Source organism: Pomacea canaliculata, linkage group LG9 (genome assembly GCF_003073045.1).
Source record: "Pomacea canaliculata isolate SZHN2017 linkage group LG9, ASM307304v1, whole genome shotgun sequence".
NCBI lineage: Eukaryota > Metazoa > Mollusca > Gastropoda > Architaenioglossa > Ampullariidae > Pomacea > Pomacea canaliculata.
Genome location: NC_037598.1, coordinates 10,214,521 through 10,219,020, shown reverse-complemented (window position 1 = coordinate 10,219,020; position 4,500 = coordinate 10,214,521). Strand labels below are relative to the sequence as shown.

The 4,500-nt window shown below is 33.9% G+C and overlaps 1 long non-coding RNA gene across 2 annotated transcripts; it reads left to right on the top strand.

The window, feature by feature from the left end:
• LOC112572075 lies at positions 1–3,092 on the top strand. 2 transcript variants are annotated; one of them, XR_003100939.1, is made up of 5 exons: positions 1–96; positions 311–384; positions 793–886; positions 1,605–1,774; positions 2,311–3,092. It is a non-coding gene; the product is annotated as an uncharacterized LOC112572075 (long non-coding RNA). The 2 variants fall into 2 exon arrangements; XR_003100938.1 differs by having other exon boundaries at positions 1,605–3,092.
• Positions 3,093–4,500: the final 1,408 nt, after the last annotated feature.

Genomic DNA, 4,500 nt, shown 5'->3' with positions numbered 1-4,500 from the left:
TTCCGGAAGAGCAGCGCGAAAACGAAATCATGGACGTGTGGGGGATCTACGTTCATGAATGGAATTGAGACTTTTGATATCAACAATATAGTTACCGTAAGTGTATTGCTTTGTTGCACTATTACCCAAACTTTTGCCTGTTCAGAACACAAAAGTATTGGCTTCACTAGTCTGAAATCTTTCGTGTGAAATAAGAAATAATATGAATCGCACAGAAACGTGGAGATCTAGAATCATGAAGTGTTCGCATATATGCTTCACCTCGGTCTCTCGCTTTTATATCAAATCCGGTATTTTGTTGTGCTTTCAGGATGGTGACTGCTTGTTACATATGCAAGAGTGTGGTAGTGCTGTTACTGTACCAAATCGGCAGTGACAGTCAAGGTAAATTTAATCAAGGACGTATATGGGATATTAGTTCCTGATATCGTACTTTTGAGTTAATAATGCATGCAATATTTTATCATTGGACACAGCCCAGGATTAACTTTTAAGCACATAGACATCGTACTCCAGTCCTGCAGTAAGTCATACTTTAACAAATAATTTTAGATGACCAACTTATGTACGTGTCGTTTATTTTGAACATCAATAATCACAAATTGAAAGTGAGTTTATGAGTTTAAGCATGCGGAAATATAATTATTAAATGGTAAAATTATATATGCATATATTCAACATAAGAAATAAATTGAATAAAACATAATATTTCAATGAATGTGTTTGATTGATTGGTAATATGTAATTCTTGAACAAATCACTTAAATATCCAACCTGTTTATCTCATTCCAGACAAATTTATAAATCATCAGTGATGTTTGCCAGTCTTTGGCAAGCGACATGTGCTTGACACCAGATGAGAGAACTTTCTTTAATCAAGTTTACAGTGAGTAGCAAACATGGATTCTGACATCTATATATATAATTATACACACATTCATAACATCATAAGTCACTTCACTCTATATAGAGTGATAGCATTTACACCTACACGTACACTACTGGCGGATGTTGAAAAAAGTGTATCAGTCTATTGACTCTATTCATATGATCAGCAAATTATGGTGACACCCAAATGCAGGAATGCTTTACACATTGTGTAATAGATGCACATTAGATAAAGAAAATTATACATTAAAGACAAATGCAAGAGACATGTATACCACTGCAATACATGTATATGGGGCAAAACAAATTATATAAGATGGTGACACAAATTCTATAGAAATGGACTACCATGCAATATACACAAGTAAAACAAATAATACAAATGTAAGAGATGTGCACACCATGTGGAAAATTGTCCCATGACATACAGCAAATTTAACAGGTCATTAGTACAGAAATACTAGAGGTAGGAATGTAGACACTGCATAATAAACACTACTGTGCAGGGTAAAGTAAATTATTGAAATAAGTGACAGAATCTAAGTACCATGTGTTAAGAACATCTTGGTAAGAATAAAAAATAGCACTAACGCACAAGAGTCATCCTTCTGTAGGGTCTGAGTATGTTATGGGATTCACTACACTAGCATTATTACATGTCATCGTAGCATTGAATGATTTCATTACATTTGTCTCATATATATATATACTTTCAGATGATGAAATTCTTGAAAATGTCCAGTTTCTGGATGACTGCCTTGTGCCAGGCAAGATGCTTGTTCGCACTTCAAGGGAAAAGGCATGGAGTTTATATCATGCTGCCTACATAAAGAACATGAAAATCTGTATTGACTGCTGCATGGCTTTGCAGGAAAGCGTTGGAAAAGTTAGTTGCTCTATTTTCCAGTGAACGCAGAGCTAACTCAGGCATGCCAGCCATCAGCATTCAATGATAAAGGGAAATATACCATATCTCATATAGGAGGAAGCATTGTAAAGAAAGTAAAAAGATTGTGCAAAGGGAGGTAACAATGTTTGGGTGCCCTATGCACCAGACATGGTACAAGCATGCTGACAGCCTCTAGGTAAGGGCTAATTTATTTAAATGAAATGAAAAGGCTGAGGAATTGTTTTAGTCTCTAGAATATAGGTTTTTACAAACATGCAGAAGTACTCACTAAAGTTGAAGAAGTGTAGATTTTGCAATAGCCTGTGCTGATGATGAAGAGCTGTTACATAATTTTTACACTATTATTTACAAATCTGATATTAGTGAGACTGCTAAACAAAGTGTGTTTTGTATGGTTGCTCATCTGTATTTTCAAATAAGAACTGTTGTCCTGCTCTAGGTATACTGTGACCTTTCAATGAACGGGCGTTTTCTGATCACTGCTCTCTCTTTCTCTGGGAGATTTCCTGTAGCGACAATTGTCGGTGCGCTGTCCCTCGTGACATAAGCGGTCCGTGGTTCACAGGCCTACTGATTCCAGGGGAGATAAAAGGTATGTTGCTGATGTAACACCATCTCCACCGCTAACTCATCCCCACAGTTACCTATTCCACCTTACGATAGCCCGCTTACTATAGGGCGTCCTCTCAACACGTGAAGGGAGAAGTGCGGCACCAACGCGATAGCCCTATTCTTAGCTATCATAGGACAATCTAATTATGTTTTAAATGAATTTCTTAAAGCCTCTTTACAATAAATACATGAACCTTGTTCAGCTTTGTTTTACAGTGTTTTGTAACACTAATAAGCCTGGTTAATTGGAATGATATGTCCATTGTATAAGGTAGAGATGATAATTTGAATGTTGTTATCTACAGAGGGATATAACTGTATTTTTGTGTATTTTGTGCATCATTCAAATGTACATTTCACTATTTTTTTATAGTAAATCTAAAAATCTATTTAGTTTTAGTTTAATTATTCCTCGCAACTCCCCATGGAGCACACGGGGCCACAACACCTCTCCTTTAATCATTTGAAATTGAAGTATTTAAAAGTCTGCTCATTTAAGAAAATTCCTTTGCATTGACTGATCACTATTTAATGAATTCCTATACTTTTTTCTCTTTTTTTGAGTATCATTGAGTCATTTGTATCAATACTGGTCACCATTTGTTGTACATGTAAGATTAATTGTTAGTGTAAGATGTAAATGTTTCCTGAGTTTATACTCAATGACATTAAATATGTTTTAATGAAAAGGAAATGAAAATCTGTGTATGTCATTCATGTTTGAAGTGGAGCTTCAGAGACTATGCATGGTTTAAATTAAACGTTTTAAAAACATAACTTTGAATGGCACATTTAATGTTTAAAGTACCATTTTCTCCAAACATTATTAAAACATTTTGCTTAAACATTTGTAAAAATGTTTATAAAACTTTAAAATCTGATATCAAGAAGCTTTTAATTAAATGTTTCGTAAACATTATTTTAATGGTTATAATTTATCTTTTACAAACATTTTTTGCTAACATTATTAAAACATAATGCGTAAACTTTTTTAACACGCTTATAAAATGTTTCAATTCTATCTGGGGTACGTGTGTGTTATTATAACCAAAGACTTCTTTTTGTTGTTTAGTTTTTCAACATTCTCGTTGCTGAAGCCTAAAGCTGGAAATGATGTACTTACATTAATATTCTTCTTTATTATTTCTCTATACATTTAATTATAACCCTTAAAGAATGAGAATGGGTTCTGAGTTAATGTATATCAAAAGGCCATACACAACATGTTACATAAGCTATAGGACACTATTTTAGTTTGTAATCACATACCCAGTATTCAATACTCCATACTAAGACATTGATATTTATTTAGGAAAGTATATTTAATACACCGATGCATTTATGCCACTCCGACCAGGTTCTGATAGAAGGCTTGAAGGCAAGCAATGCTGTGACTGACATGGCACAGACTTCTGAACTTTTTCGTAAAACCTGCTTTTCTGTCGGTAAAGTTTGCCGAAATATTGCTACAATTGTAGCCATGGCAACATAAAATCTCAGCTTTTAACGCGCACTTCAAAAACCTGATATCCCTTTATTCAAGAACCTTCAACTATCACAACTGAAACATTAAAGTCTTTGTTTTTATCAAAGCACAATGAAACATTGAATTAAGCTAATCGATGATAGAAAGTTTTTAATAAAGTAATGTAAATCTGAAAACTAAATTTTTTGCTTACACGTTTTAGCTTTTGTTACGAAGTCTTGTGACTTTTAGATTGCTAAGGAGTGAATGACATTATAATCTGTGTATACGTGTGTATTCGCCAACTATATTTTATTCACATTTTGTTTATCCAGACAGAACAAACAAAATAGTCTGCAAAGCCTAAAACGTATTAACATTAAAATAGAATGTTCAGGTATGCGTGCTATTAAGGTAGCAGGAAAATTCAGCAGACTTTCTAAATTTTGTAGGAAGTTTGGTAGCAGATGTCTTTTTGTGGATAGCTTTAGTAAGTATAAATTACATTTAAGTGCGATAAAGTGACTGATATTTATCTGGCAGAGTAAGTTTAACACACTGATACATGGATCATTGCAGCAAGTTTATGATCACACCAAGCGGTTGGGTAATGATGTACTCATTT